The sequence below is a fragment of the Etheostoma cragini genome, chromosome 10, assembly GCF_013103735.1.
Source record: "Etheostoma cragini isolate CJK2018 chromosome 10, CSU_Ecrag_1.0, whole genome shotgun sequence".
Classification (NCBI taxonomy): Eukaryota; Metazoa; Chordata; class Actinopteri; order Perciformes; family Percidae; genus Etheostoma; species Etheostoma cragini.
In genome coordinates, this window is record NC_048416.1 from 7,297,286 (window position 1) to 7,313,584 (window position 16,299).

Consider the following 16,299-nt stretch of genomic DNA (forward strand, 5'->3'; position numbering starts at 1 on the left):
CGACTGCGCATGCGCGAAGGGATAAACCCAATAGCGTAGCCCTTAGAGGGCGAAGCCTATACGAAATAGAACTGTATGATATGAACCTTCTAACATTATAAGAAAAACAATTATCCACTATCTTACGTAGAAAAACTACATTACCCACAATCCTAAGCGTAACAGCAACGTTTCTGATTGGTCCAACTCGCTTTACCGTACCCGCGAAACTGCGAACAGCTAGAGAGACAACTAGTTAGCTAGCTGATTAGCAAAGGGAGCTTCTTGTCACTAACAGTGGCCACAGAATGCATAAAATAACATCCAGTTGTTTATCAGACATTATATCATTAATTTCACTATTGAGAAAAGCTAGCTAGGTGACCTGCAACTTCATGTCTGAAGCCTAATCACTGCCGTGACTTTTTGAGTCAGTGGCATGAATCTGCCATTAACCTGAAAAACATGAAGTTGAGTCCTGTTGTCCGAGCTCACTCATGTTGGGCTTCTTTCCGAGACCGTTTGCTGGCATCAGGGGAGGGCTGCTGTCTTGTCTTAAAAAAATGACGGATGTCCATTTTAAATACCCATTCATCATTAACTACATGAGACATGTAGCCTAATGTAGGATAGTGTGACTGACGAATATTTGACTGGTGCTTCCTGCTTGATGTTTTAGGCCCCCAACGTCAACTTCAAGGTACCCAACCATTGCCCAATCCTAGTACCTTCCAGACAGCGCTGCCTGGAAGGCGACGTTGGGGGCTAAACCCCTAACACCACAGGAGATTGGTCAACACTGACAGTAATGCAACGCAATATGATAGAATTCGTCTTAGGTTTAACAACCTATAAAACTAATAATGAACAATATGAAACTAAAACAATTTTAAGCTTAATTTAGAATGGCTTTGGGACATTCAGAGGTGGGTCAATGCACTTTGGAGGTGGGTAAACGCCATTTCCGAATTTGGAGAGGTGCATTAACGGCGTTTACGTGCATTTAGCCTCCACTACATCCCTGGTCACTGGTAAGTAAAAGTTTTTGACTGTGCTGTTTGACTTCAGTGCCTGCTGATGCCCCTTACTTTCTATGTGCCCTGTAACATCCTGCACACCTTGATGGGCACCGGAGTTCTCTTGGCGAAAGTAATAGGAGCTGGTAAATCCTGCAGTAATAAATGGCCATTTAGAGGTCCATTCAATATTAAAATAGTTCTTGTAGGTGGCTGCTCCTGGTACATTTCTCCCTTTTGTTTTGATGGTCTCTTCTGACACCTTAGCCATTACTCCATCTCTTCCACAATTTCCACCATCTCTTCCTCTTCCACCTGGGACGTCTCCTCCTCTGTCTCCTCCTCTAATGGGCCTACTTTTTGTGCCACCTTCTCTGGGCCAGCATCCACAAATCTGGCCTTTTTAAGGGGGCTTTCCTCTCAGGCCGAATGAGAGGACGCTTAATTATTTTTTACCTGACATCTTTGAAAGACAGATGCAATGATATAATGCATCCATGGTCAGGATATAATTATAAAATATGACATGATTTTAAATATGACCTATAACATTGACTATGCAATACTTTAATTTATTTAGTGCTAATAACATGATTAAGCCTATTTGGAAAGAGAGATGTGTATAATGTGACCCTATGTTAGTCATTGTGTGATAACAGAAATATGATTAGACCTAGACTACTTGTTCTGAGCACGGGTTGTCAGTGAACAGGCTGCAAAACTGTCTGCTAAGTTACAGACACATGAAAAACCGATGCTAATTATCTGGGAGACTAAGAACTTCACGGGAGACACACTTGATTTCCGGCGCTGCCAGAGAAAGGTTGGGCGCTGCAGCATATTTCATAGTTTCTTCCTGTGAGGCAATGTGGGGCGAGAGTGTGTGACAAAAGACCAAAATGAGTGGCTACCACGCTCAGTGAGCCCCGAGTTTGACCGCTGCATTATTATTGTTGATATTTCCATGTCCATCTTTCACATTAGACTACTGTGAGACTTCTTCCTGGCCCAGCCCTTTGCCTTTCGATTCATCATTAGGCTACTCTCCTTGTATTTAAGCATACAACAGACAATGAATCCCTGCAATATAGTCCAGTTTTCAGCAGATGTCCAGGCTGTCATGGTTCATTTTGTCGTAATTGGTAGTTCCACCTCAGGGGAAGAGAGAGACATGAAGGGGGTGAGGGCAGAGGAAGAGACAGACAGACGGGGGAAGATGGGGAGGCTCAGAAAGGAGAGGACAAGCACGGGAAGAGAAGGATGGATGGGCAGAGACACAAGTACAGAGGAAAGACGGGGTAAGTCTATGCGATGGAGAATGAGAGAGAGAAAAAGAGGGAAAAAAGGACACAGAGAAAGAAAGACGCCCACAGCCAACATTTTAACAGCATTGGCCTGGCGTTTAGATGGTCAGATCTCTGAGCAGATGGTTTAAAGACTCACTGTGGGTCTCACATTAGCAAGCAGAATATGGCACACTGAGGCTGGACACACTGCCAGTACTATCTGCCATGAGATATGAGATCTCGGGTTAAACAGATGGATACAGCAGTGACAATTTACTCTACAGGAGTGATGGTTTACGTTAAAATTAGGTTTGAGCAATCTCTAATGCTTTCAAATCATCGAATCATGGTTACTCACATAATAGGACACAACATACTCTATTATGAGTATGATATGTAGTGCAGCTTTCACTATTTGCTCTGTTAGCTACTTTTGTTTAGCAATTAGCGTTGGCTACTCTCACTCTCCGCTCTCTGTTGATCTGCGCGTCACATTTAGTATTTTCTCTGCCTCCTGATGTTATAGTTGAACGTTCCCATCCATCCATCCATTGTCATCAGCTTATCCAGGGTCGGGTCGCAGGGGCAACAGCTCCAGCAGGGGACCCCAAACTTCCCTTTCCCAAGCCACATTGGCCAACCCTGACTGGGGGATGTTCCCAGGGCAGGGGTGGACCTATAATCCTATGGACATATAATATTGGACATATAATAAACCTAGTTCTGGGTTTTCCCCAAGGCCTTTTCCCTGCTGGATGTGCCTGAAAAACCTCCCTATGGAGGGGGCCGTGGTGCATCATTATCTGATTCCCAAACCACCTCAACTGTCTCCTTTTTTTACAAAAGAGGAGCAGTTCTACTCCGAGCTCCTCACAAATGAATGAGCTTCTCACCTAATCTAAGGGAGACGCCAGCCACCCTCCTGAGGAAACCCATTACGGACGCTTGTACCCTGGATCTTGTTCTTTTGGTCATGACCCAGCCTTCATGACCATAAGTGAGGGTAGGAACAAACACTGAATGGTAGGTCGGGAGCTTTGCCTTCTAGCTCATGTCTCTTTTCATCACAATGGTGTGATAAAGTGTATGAAATACCGTCCCCACTGCGCCAATTGTCTACGGAGTAGGCACTCAATCGGTTTTCCATGTCCTCAGATTTAGAGGTGCTGATCCTCATCCCAGCCGCTTAACACTCGGCAATACCAAATATTCTGTCTCTGCTCCTGTACTTTTCATGCCCAGTCCCGTTTTATTTATTTTTTTTTGAATATTTTTGGACATTTCCAGCCTTTATTTTGATCGGACCCCAGAAGACATGAAAGGGGAGAGAGAGGAGGGAATGACATGCAGCAAAGAGCCGCAGGTTGGAGTCAAACCTGGGCCCATTGCGTCGAGGACTAACCCTCTATGTATGGGCGCCCGCTCTACCAACCGAGCTATTTGGGTGCCCCTCTCAGCTCAATTTAAGCCATGTTGTGTCTCCTGTGACCTAGCTTCTCCACAGTTGCCAACGGCTGGTTTCAGAAGATATTGGACTTTGCCTGTTTCAAGAGCCAATAGCGTGGTCAGCTGGTCAAGTCCGTTACAAACTGTCAACTAGTTGAAGTGTCGGAGGTTTGGACAGAGGCTCAGTGAGCGCCCACTGGCCAGCTATATGGTTGAGCGGATATGGTCTTTCTTTTTGATAGAATTTTTCTCCGGTTGATTTCTGAGGACTATGGTTACCTGGTCCTCAGATCGCTGCAGGATAAATCCAGACAGCTAGCTAGACTATCTGTCCAATTGTAGTTTTCTGTTGTTGACTAAAACAACTTTTAAAAACGTACATGTTCCACCACAACAAGTTCCTTCCCGAGGCTGTTTTTGTAGCGGCACCGTGGCTCTCCCCGGTGCTTAGGGCCACCCATGATAATTGATAAAGATCACTTTAGTATTTGGGTTTGTATGTTAACCACAATGTTCTGTGAGCTATAACAGGAATTTGGTAATGGGTTAGAGCAGGGGTCCCCAAACTTTTTCCAGTGAGGGCCACATAACTTTTCCCTTCTCTGATGGGGGGCCAGTGTCAGTTTCTAACAGAAAAAGTGTGACAATCGCAGGGGTCCCTAAATGTAATCATTTATTGTTTTCCAGAAAACATGCTGACACTCCAGCGCACCACACATATCAAAATATTAATAACCCTTTCTGAGATCAAATAACCCTCTCTGGGTTCTTCACAGAATAAAATAACGCAGAAAATGTCATTGCCATTATTCTGTTCAGGGGGGGTCACGTTCCCGTTCTATGATTGGGGTATGGGTGGCCATAAGGGTAAAAACGTGCTGGGGCAAAGTGAGGTCGTAGTAGCATTTTTTCCCCGTCTCTGGTATTGGTCAGGGGTCCGGGTCAAATGTGGAGGCGGGCCGTGTGTGGCCCGCGGGCCGTAGTTTGGGGACCCCTGGGTTAGAGGATGCCAGAACCTAATGGAGAGTGGTTAAACTGGGCCGGGGCTCTCCGGGGCTCAGCCCTGGCTCACAAGCCAGATTGTTTTTCAGTTGGAAATATGTCACATAACATTTGATGAAAGTGAAGCATTTTTTATCATGATATCTCTGATAATAACTTCAAGATTTTTGAAATGTCAAATCTATTTTGTCTTGGCGGAGATGAGATGAAAATAAACGGAACACAGCAACAACAAGCCCACTCTCTCTCTCACACACACACACACACACACACACACACACACACACACACAAACAAAAAATCCCAATTTAACCCCTGCTTATGGACACTAACAACTAACAAAATTTATGTCATGCAAACCCTCATAGAAGCTAGTAAGATTAAATGTGAACTTAATCTAAAACCACAGCTGGATTTATGTATATTGCTTTGAATTGCAGTGATAATTATAAATCCAACTGTAACATTTTTGTACAAAATCGTGGACTGTGTCTCCAGAGATTTGTAATTTTATTGTGGAGGGCTACACCCCTTTCCTTTGACCGACAGAATAATAAGAAGCTAGTTTCCTGCCTTTCTGAATGTGCTTAGCTTGATTTCACATGAGTGGAGTCCAGACGTTAGAAGCCCTAAGCAAAGACAGACAGTCCGTGAGCTGTGGGTGGAGAGAGAGAGAGAGAGAGAGAGAGAGAGAGAGAGAGAGAGAGAGAGAGAGTGGAAACAAAAAAAGTAGACAAAATGATGACTGCCTATAGAGAGAGATGGTCAGCTCCCAAAGCAGATGGTTATAAAGCCTCTTGGGATGTCACATTATCAACGAGAAACTGCAGGCTTTCACATCAAAATGCAACTACTCACTCAAGTCTGCTCCCCTGCTAGTTTTTTTTATCACAGCAGCCAATTATCTGAATATAAAAGCTTGTATTTTATTTTTGTATTTTACCCTAAAATACCTAAATCCTGAATTACAAATGAGAATACCGTAATATCAATATGGGTTAATGTTGTGTAATGTTCCCTGCCTGTGTTTGCTCTCCTCTCACTCTATGTACAGAACCCCCCCACTCAGTCCAACACATTGTCACTCTCCCTAAAATGCGGACGCTTAGTCATGTTCCTTTGGCGTTTGTTATTCCCAATTAAAGTCTCCTTTAGCATCTGCAATCTTGACGTCACGTTTGACGCTCTGGGTTGAGATGTACTAATTGACATGCAGCACAAGAAAAACCTCCTTACCCGCGTCATACTGCTCGCTACTGTTCTTAATACTACGTCATCTTACAGCACTGCGGTTGAGGTATTGCCATGCCCGTTGCATTCTATACATACAATGAAGGGTGATTTTCGCGTTGGATCTGACGCTGAGAGCAACTGACCAAATGTCTGTATTTTAACACTTGGGAGTGAGAACAGGTTATTCAGTCACACACAGCTCTGGCGAAGCACAGCGCCGGCCCACACTGCTAACATTTGTCCACAGATTTAATTGTTATTTACAGCTGTATATTGTTAAGCATGAGAGGAAAACCTGTATTTGTACCAGTTTTTCCGCTGGTAACTTTAGCCTACGTTTATTTGTGGCCGCCACGGTGAAAAACACAGAAGAAGTTACTGAATGCAACTAACTTCAGTTCTATCAGTAACTGCGTGTGAGACGGAGCCTGCTGGACAAGTGCGAGAGATGTGACCCATGGCCACATTATAATAGTTACGTGATGATACAGACATTTCAAAAAACAAGATGTTTTTAAAGCCGCTGACCTGTTGATGAGCATTTAACCCGCACTAGACCGATAAATCTAATAAATTAGCCGCCACTCTGTGAATAGAAAATCCAGTCGGCAGTGTAGTTCAGATAAACCAGAGGATTGTACTGAAACAATTGGCTTCACGATCAAAGAAAGTTTTTTGCATTATGCACTTCAGTCAGTCACACTCCTCTCTCTGTCTCTCTCTATCTCTCTCTCTTTTAACCAGTCTATTATTGCAGTTAAAAAAAGTAGTAAAGAAGCTTTGTCATAGATAGTATTTTTTCTTTTGAATATAGCCTAGGCTTTTGTTTTTAGATAATTCTTTATTTACATGTGTTGACTATGATGATGAATAATTTCTATTTTGGTTAACATGCATAAAAAAAAGAAATATTTCCCACACTTTGCCACCGTAGATAGACCAAAAAGGAATACGCTGACGCCAAGGCTTATGTTTGCCTATCCTATGATAGAATAAATCCAATAAATTAATAAATTAAACGCAATTGATTGAGTACAATCAATTCTACATTTTAATCAAATTACTTTATAATTCTTAACTATTTTAGATTTTAAAGTTTTTATTAAACTCACCAGAGACGTACACACTTTCAACTCATCACCAAAGGGATTGTTTATTGATAAGCGTTAGGCTTTGTATTGGTAGAAACCCGTAAATCGTCATTTAGCGTCATCTGAGGCATTTTTCGACCCAAGGGACAGCCAGCTAGTTCCGCACTCGCCCATAGAGGGTGGGACCTCACTCCCAGAATTTCAAAATAGTGTCAGCCATACAATACACGGGCAGCTGGAGCAGCTGCTGCAGTAGAAAGTAAAATGTTTATCTGACCAAAGGGCTGAACATTGACATGATGGAGGGACAGATGTAAAAACACTTGTAACAAAAAGTAACATTTAAAACAAGAACAAACTACAAAATACAGAGTAAAACTCTCAAAAAGGTTTAAAGGCCAATGAATAAAAGTTCATTTTAAAGTCGTCATTTAAAAATGTGAAGGCTGGGGGCCGGCCTGACATGCAGAGGAAATTCATTCCACAGCCTCGGGGCCACGACTGAGAACGCTCCATCTCCCCTATTTTTGGGTCGCGTTCTAGGGACAACAAGGAGTAGCTGGTCAGCTGACCTTAAAAGAGAGTTCCGGTTGATTTCAACACGTAGCTGTGCTAGTTGTAAATGTGGAATGCGGTCAGTAGAGAGAAAAATGAAACCAATCAGTGCTGCCTACACCGTGTTATCCTCCTGCTAGAGTTAGCACCCAATAGGCTTAAACAGGGCAAGTTTTGAACGTGTATTAACCTCAAAACATGTTCAAAATGTCATTAAAAGTGCCTACCTATGTGAAGTGATTCCTTCCACACAGTGAATCTGACTGCTGTAGATGTGACAGAAAGGCACAAATGTTGTGTTAATCCACACCTCTGTTTATTTCCTGTTTTCCGGTGAAGTCCACACAAGTCCATTGTTGAACTCATAATTCAATTCAATTCAATTTTATTTATAGTATCAATACATAACAAGAGTTATCTCAAGACACTTTACAGATAGAGTAGGTCTAGACCACACTCCAGAATTTACAAGGACCCAACAGTTCTAGTAGTTTCCTCCAGGGCAAGCAACAGTGTGACAGTGGCGAGGAAAAACTTCCTTTTAGGCAGAAACCTCGGACAGACCCAGGCTCTTGGTAGGCGGTGTCTGACAGGCCGGCTGGGGTTAGTGGAAATAACAAAAATTGAAAAAATAGTAGTTTGTAGCAGTTCTTTGTAGTAGTTCATGGCATAGCAGGGCACTGTGCGGCATTACAAGGCACAGCAGGATGTAGCTGGGCACCGCAGAGTGTAGCAGATGAACATGGCATCGCAGAACGTTTAGCGGGACCATGGCGACAGCTGCTACCATGATTTTGGAGCCTCCCTGATCCAAGGGAACATGCTGGGGAAAAAGAACATAAGGACTCTGGGGAATGACTCCCCAGAGCTAGGTTAGTAACAAGCCTTTCTGGGACATGGATGCACATAAATGAAAAGATAGAAAGATAAAGGAGAGAGGAGCTCAGTGTATCAAAGGATGTCCCCAGCTGTCTAAAACTATTACAGCAAAACAAAGAGAGACAGGGTAAAGAGAGGAGCCTGGTCGGGCTAGAACTCTCCCCAACCGGATCGGGCTGTATGCCAAGTCTCCATTTAGTTTTATTATATTCTTGATTATATGATAGATAAATCTGACAACTATGACGAGAAGCAGGTGGGCCGGGTTAAGCGGACGCTGCGACTCCTCACTCCCTAACAGTATCCAATTCTATGCCCTAACTATAAGCTTTATCAAAGCATAACCAAGAGAGACAGGGTAAAGAGAGGAGCCTGGTCGGGCTAGAACTCTCCCCAACCGGATCGGGCTGTATGCCAAGTCTCCCTTTTAGTTTTATTATATGCTTGATTATTTGATAGAAATAGCTGACAACTACGACGAGAAGCAGGTGGGCCGGGTTAGGCGGACGCTGCAACTCCTCACTCCCTAACTATATTCAATTTGTATGCCCTATCAATATGCTTTATCAAAGAGGAAAGTCTTAAGCCTACTCTTAAATGTGGAGACGGTGTCTGCCTCCCGAACCCAAACTGGAACCTGGTTCCACAGGAGAGGAGCCTAATAACTGAACGCTCTGGCTCCTGTTCTACTTTTAGAGACTCTAGGAACCACAAGTAACCCTGCACTCTGGGAGCGTAGTGCTCTTGTAGGGTTGTAAGTTACTATGAGCTCTTTAAGATAAGATGGTGCCTGACCATGAAGAGCTTTGTAGGTGAGAAGAGGGATTTTAAATTATATTCTAGATTTTAAAGGAAGCCAATGCAGAGAAGCTAAAACAGGAGAGATGTGATCTCATTTCCTGGTTCCTGTCAGAACACGTGCTACAGCATTCTGAATCAGCTGAAGAGTTTTTGTGTACTTTTTCAAGCAGCCTGATATCAAAGAATTGCAGTAATCCAGCCTAGAGGTAACAAATGCATGGACTATTTTTTCTGCATCATTTTTAGACATATTCCTGATTTTTGCAATATTACGTAGGTGAAAGAAGGCAATCCTTGAAATGTGCTTTATGTGGGAATTAAAGGACATGTCCTGATCAAAGATAACTCCAAGATTCCTCACAGTGGTGCTGGAGGCCAGGGTGATGCCATCCAGCGTAACTATCTCTTTGGATAATGCGTCACGGAGGTGCTTGGGTCCCTGAGCAATAACTTCCGTTTTATCTGAGTTTAACATTAGAAAATTAGAAGTCATTCAGGTCTTAATATCCTGAAGGCACATTTGAAGTTTAGCTTACTGATTAGTTTCATCCGGCTTAATTGATAGATATAATTGAGTATCATCTGCATAACAATTAATGTTTATAGAGTGCTTCCTGATAATACAATCCAATATTACAAAATGTATTTTTTCCACAAATTGTTACGTTTCAGTAAGACAGAACCACAGAGATAACAGATGCACGAAGACAGGGTACAGTTCAGGTGGTTTTATGGGAGCGGAGGAGTACAAACACAGACGCAGACTGAGGGTAGGTGGTTGAGAGGATGGTAGGCAGCACCGACGGACAACGGACCGATCTGCGAGGAAAACACAAGGTAAGAAAGAGTACACTGGTAGAAGTAAACACGAGTGAATACGACTGGGGCCTAGTTATCACATTAACGCATGTAACGATCTGGCGCTGAGGAGACGGTCAGCCCGGGTTTATGAATGGCAGTGGGATAATGAGTAATGAGGAACAGCTGAGTGGAAGACGGAATGCTGATGGAAGCCACGCCTCTGAATCTCCCGGAAACGCCCTCACGGCAAACAGACAACACATAGGGAAGAAAAGGGGAGACACACAACATGTTGGGGAATGCAGCAGACCACAACACAAATGTTACGTCCTTAGTAATGACCATGTGGAAACAGGCTGTAACCTGACACCACAGTGGAGCCAGGAGAGGTCAAAACTTCAAGAGCCCATTGTTGCTTTGTTACCAATGCGCAATCTCTCTGATAGATATGATCTAACCATTCTAGTGCAGTGCTTTTAATCCCCACGTTGTGCTTGAGACAGGAGATAAGAACACTGTGGTCAACAGTGTTGAAAGCTGCTGTGAGATCTAAAAGCATAAGGATGGCGAATCTCCAGTCTGCTGAGATTTAAAGATAATTAAAAACTTTCATAAGTGGAGACTCTGTGCTATAACATGCTCTGACACCAGACTAGAAGGATACCATGCAGATCAAAAAACAATTGAATCTGCACGAGATCTGCCTTCTCTAAAGCCTTGGACAAGAAAGGAAGTTTAGAAATTGAATGATAATTTGCAAGTACTTGACTCTGCTATCCAGCCACCAGGGCTGCTAGCCTTCTGAGCGGGTAAGACTGTGAATATGTTAACACGAACTGGTGCAGAAATGCGAGGCTTGTACTACTACTGCTCACCGCTGGTGGAGTTTCTGACCATTCTATATTCCACGCAAATATAGAAAAATTATTCCCGGCGTGTTCCTTGTCTGTCTTAAATGCTCTCCTTTAAATAGTAAATTCACTTTATGTATAGTCTATAACGTGTGTGCAGTAAATGTAACCTGTCTCTATGTTGTTTTTATATAATGTCATTTTTTATATAATGTCGTTTTTATATAATGTTTTTATATAATATCGTTTATATAAAATGTTCTTTATATATATTTTAAATTTGTAACACCACTGGAGCCATGGTAACATGTTTTTTTGTTTCACTATACAGCTTATATGGTTGAAATGACAATTAAACCCACTTGACTTTGACTGGCGTCTATAACCGGTAGGCGTGGCTTGGGAGTGGCCTCGAATGGGAAGTGAAGCAAGTGCATCCTAGGAGTTGTTGTCTTTCATCCATATGAGCCAAAAATACATTTACTGGCCTTTCTCGGTGTAGAAGGCACCAATTTCTAAAGTAATTTCACATTTCTGCTACATAAATGACCTAATTTAAATAGATATTCATCTTTCCAGCGGTGGAATCTCCATTTAAGTTTATTACATAATTTAAACCACAAAATTGATTTTATCCTCACTGTACCAGTTTCAAAGATGTAAATGTAAATGGAATGTTCTTATAAAGCACTTTTCTAGTAACAACAACTACTCAAAGTGCTTTTCCATAGTACAGGGACCATTCACCATTCACACACTATGGCCAAGGGTGCCATACAAGGTGCCACCTGCTCATCAGATACACACTCACACACCAATGCACATCGGGGGCAACTCAGGGTTGTGTCTTGCTGAGGTTCACTTCGACTTGGGACTGCAGGGCTAGACAGAGAACCATTTTAAATTGTAATTACCTTCTCTTGATTAAAAAATAAAATAAACATTTTGCAGCTGTACATTTCTTAAACTGGGACGGAAACCCTGTCTTTGCTTTTTATTTTGATCACAGTCTGTTTTAATAATCTCACGTCTCACATGTGGCTTTGACTTACAACATTTAGCCCACTTTATAAAACAACAATACAGAGATATACATTTACCGGAAAAATACTGAGATATGAATTTTTGTAAAAATCATCCAGCCTACTTTAGATCTCTGTCACTGCTATCGCCAGTTACAGTTACTGGTAATGCGTTTACTTCTACAGGCCCCAGAGCACTCTGAATAAAGCAGGGCAGCTGGTTTATATTTGGACACTGTCCAAATGTGGGCTGCTTCACAATAAAAGACACAAGTTGCCCACTCTAGATATACCGGGAAATGTTTGGTTTGCCTTAGCAACTTGAACCTAATTTAATACAGCTCTTATATTACCAGACAGAGCTGTTGGCTAAGAGGTTCTACCAATAACACAAAATTACAAACTGCTGCGCTTAAGTATGTGCATGCATCAAGGGCGTAACTTTGGGTTCAACATTGTGTGTGGGGGGTTGAGATCTACAACTATCTAGGGAGCTCCCGGGACACGTCTGCATGTGTTTAAACAAGGAAAAAGTAACAAAAACGTTGTTTTTCACAAAAAAAGGATATCATAAAAAAATTACTCAACAAAAACTTTGAAAAAATACTTCCAGAAAGGCAACTTAAAAGTTTGACAAAAAATGGGCAAAAATAACCTTTTGAAACAGTTGGGAAAAAAAACTACTAAAACGTTGAAAAAGCAACAACATCCTCTCCGTAAAAATGTACCAAGCACAAAAAAACAACTCTTACTGCATTAGAATGTTAGTTATAAGGAATTGAAAATGCATAATGGCATTGATATTTGTTTTACAGTTTTTCGTATCTAAAATATTACAGATACATTTTTTATTTTTAAGAAAAGAAAAAAGGAAGCATTTAATTATCCATGAAATCCTACCTGTACAGATACAGATTACTTGGGAAGATAAAGAAGATGGATTCACAGTCATAATAGCTGTTATCTTGAAATGTGTGGAGAATGTTTTTTTCTGTTCTGAGATTTCAGATCATGAAGCGGATTAAGAAATGTTCCAAGTGTTTTGTGGTGAAGCAGTGACAGCTAAGGTTATTAAACTGAACTGATAAACTAAGACTTAAGCCAATGTACAAAATAAGGCTCAGTGAAAGTTCAATCAATACTCAATAAGACTCCCTACACAGTTAAGTCACTGGGGTTCCCATATTAAAAATACCTAATTAAATAATCATGAATTACCCTATCAGCACTGTTGTAGAGTTGATTGAAATATCCAGTGTTACTTACATGGTGGGCAGTTCACAGTGGAATTTGTCTTGCTTATTTCAATGCAACTTGATAACAACTCCAAAAACATCTGACATGTTACTGTATATTCACAAAACGACCCAAGACTGAAAAACATTGATTTCACAATCTTTGCTTCTCAGTGCAAAGAATACAGCATTGTGGTTAACATGCTGGTTGTGGTGCTTTGTACCAAAGCAAACCAAGAGGAACAGAGAGGCAAAAGATTTAACATTTGTGAGTCCGGCTTTCTGTCGACACACTGCTGCTGAGAAGACTGTGTACAAAAATAGATCAAATAAAACTTCAGAGCAAATCCAAACAGAAGACTTTCCACCAAGTCCATAACGAACACCACAAATTTATCTGAGAATGCTACTGTATGTGTCTCTGTTGCAGCTACAGATTCTGTTACAGATGTTTTTATGGTGTGTTCCATAAAATCTACTTTTGTTGAGGCCTTAGATCAGGTGTGGGCAATTAATTTCCCCGAGGGGCCACATGAGAGACTGTTGTTTACGGCCGGACCAAAAGGTTGAACTCAATTCTGCTCAATATTAATTGTATCTTTTTATAAAAAGCAGTACATTTTAAGGTCTTTGTTAAGCTGCGACTGGTAAGGAAAGCAGACATAGTACAAAATGCAATTATGTCACTATTTAATCAACATCTAAGAATAAAATTGTGACTAAAATGTACGTTTTTCAAAGAACAGCATTCAAATAACTTGACAAAGTGCTATTACTATTGTGTTTGTAGTCTAACTAGACAATTAGCTTTTTTTAAACTCCTCTGCCAGGAGGTAAAAAAACTCCTTCCACTAAAACTGATAAGGACGCTTGTGTGCAACATCATGTAAGCATGAACCGATTTGTGCCGGGCCTTGGCTCCAGGGCTAGAGACACTCATGACTTTTTCCAAGACAAGCCCGGGCCCTGTGGATTCAATTCTTCCTCAATTTATGTTGTGATAGGTAATAGAAAAAGAACGGTGAATAAGCACTTAACTGCAAACTTAGCAAATTTAGCATCCATTCCTCGTCAGCTACAGCCTGTCGCAAAAAATGAAAACACACTAACACTAGCCTTACTAAACGACAGGTCTTTGGCAGGAAAATCTTTTTTAATCAATGATTCTATTATCAAACACAATCTAGATTTTATGTTTTTAACTGAAACCTGGTTAGACCATAACAGCGCTGCTATTCTTATTGAGACAGCTCCCCCTAACTTCAGTTTTATGAGCGAGAATAGAGTGAATAAAAAAGGAGGGGGAGTCGCCACTTTGTTTAATGACTCCTTCCACTGTACGCAAATATGTTATGAACATTTTGCTTCTTTTGAATATGTTGCTCTTCAATTAAGATCTTCCCCTCAAGCGATATTTCTAAATATCTACAGGCCACCTAAATATTGTGCAACCTTCATTGATGAGTGCACTGAACTGTTGTCTATAATCTGCATTAATTTTGATTGTGTAATCATTGCGGGTGATTTTAACATTCATGTTGACAACCCCCAGGACAGGGGGAGCAAATAACTGTGTTGTGTTTTTGAGAACTATGGACTGACTCAGCACGTGACGGAGCCCACGCACAATAAAGGGCACACTCTGGACCTGATAGTCTCCAAGGGTGTGAACATTCCCAAGGTTGCGGTGACTGACGTTGCTCTCTCTGATCATTCCTGTGTTTTTTTCAGCGGCACTATCTCTGTGTCCAAACAAAGACAATCAGAAAACGGTATATCACTGAAAACACCAGTGAAACAATTACTCAGCTTTTCTCATCCACACCCGTCCTCTCTGGGCTATCAGTGACTTAGCTTGTAGATAATTTCAACTGTAAAATTAGAAATGTTATTGATGCCATTGCTCCCACTAAGGTAAAGGTTGTCTCTGGTAAGAAAAGATCTCCATGGAGAAATAACCTACTGGTGAGAACAGAAAAAAGAGAGTGTAGGAAAGCTGAACGAAGGTGGCGAAAAACAAATCTCCTGGTCCATTATAACTCCTATAAAGAGAGACTTCGCATTTAAAATTTGGAACTAAGTAATGCAAGGCGGTCCTTCTTCTCTGATATTATCTCTAAAAACAATAATAATTCACGCGCTTTGTTTGCTACTGTCGATAGATTAACAAACCCTCCAGTACCAGTAGCATCTGAACTTTTATCTACCAAGGCCTGCAATGAGTTTGCCTCCTTCTTCAAAGATAAAATTCAGAAGATTAGACAAACAGTCAGTGCCTCCATATCAAGTACAGGATGTGTGCTGTCACAGTGTTCAAGCAAAACTAGTTCCAGTATGACAGAATTTCATACGGTCAACCATAAAAACCTAGAGGACATTATACAACATCTGAAATCCTCCTCCTGTTGCCTTGATACTCTACCAACAGGTGTTTTCAAAAATGTTTCAAATTGTTTGGCTTCTGATCTTCTACAGATTCTGAACATGTCTCTTCTTTCAGGAATCTTTCCACAGGCCCTGAAAACTGCAGTTAACAAGCCACTCTTAAAAAAGAACAATCTAGACACATTACTAATGAGCAGCTATAGGCCAATACCAAACCTTCCGTTTTTAAGTAAAATCATTGAAAAAGCGGTTTTTCAACAACTCACCCACTTCTTGTCACTAAACAACAGTTTTGATACCTTTCAGTCGGGTTTCCAACCACACCACAGCACTGAGACGGCTCTTGTCAAAGTCTTAAATGACATCCACCTTAACACAGATAGTGGCAAAATCTCAGTCTTAGTATTACTTGATCTCAGTGCTGCATTTGACACGGTCGACCATGACATATTACTAGACCGATTGGAAAACTGGGTTGGCCTTTCTGGCTCAGTACTAAACTGGTTTGAATCCTACTTAAAGAATAGGGATTACTTTGTGTCAATAGGTAATTATACATCTGAACACACAAATATGACGTGTGGAGTCCCCCAAGGCTCCATTCTGGGGCCTCTTCTGTTTAACATCTACATGCTTCCGCTGGCTCAGATTATGGAAAACAACAAAATAAGTTACCATAGTTATGCGGATGACACACAAATTTACATAACCTTATCG

The 16,299-nt window shown here is 41.4% G+C and overlaps 1 long non-coding RNA gene across 1 annotated transcript in view; it reads left to right on the forward strand.

The window, feature by feature from the left end:
• The first annotated feature begins 1,859 nt into the window (after positions 1-1,859).
• The window catches only part of LOC117951394, a 19,557-nt gene continuing 5,117 nt past the window's right edge, over positions 1,860-16,299 (forward strand). Inside the window, exons 1-3 of the long non-coding RNA XR_004658159.1 lie at positions 1,860-1,914; positions 2,402-2,404; positions 8,122-8,128. This is a non-coding gene — a long non-coding RNA (uncharacterized LOC117951394). The remainder of the gene's footprint in view (positions 1,915-2,401; positions 2,405-8,121; positions 8,129-16,299) is intronic.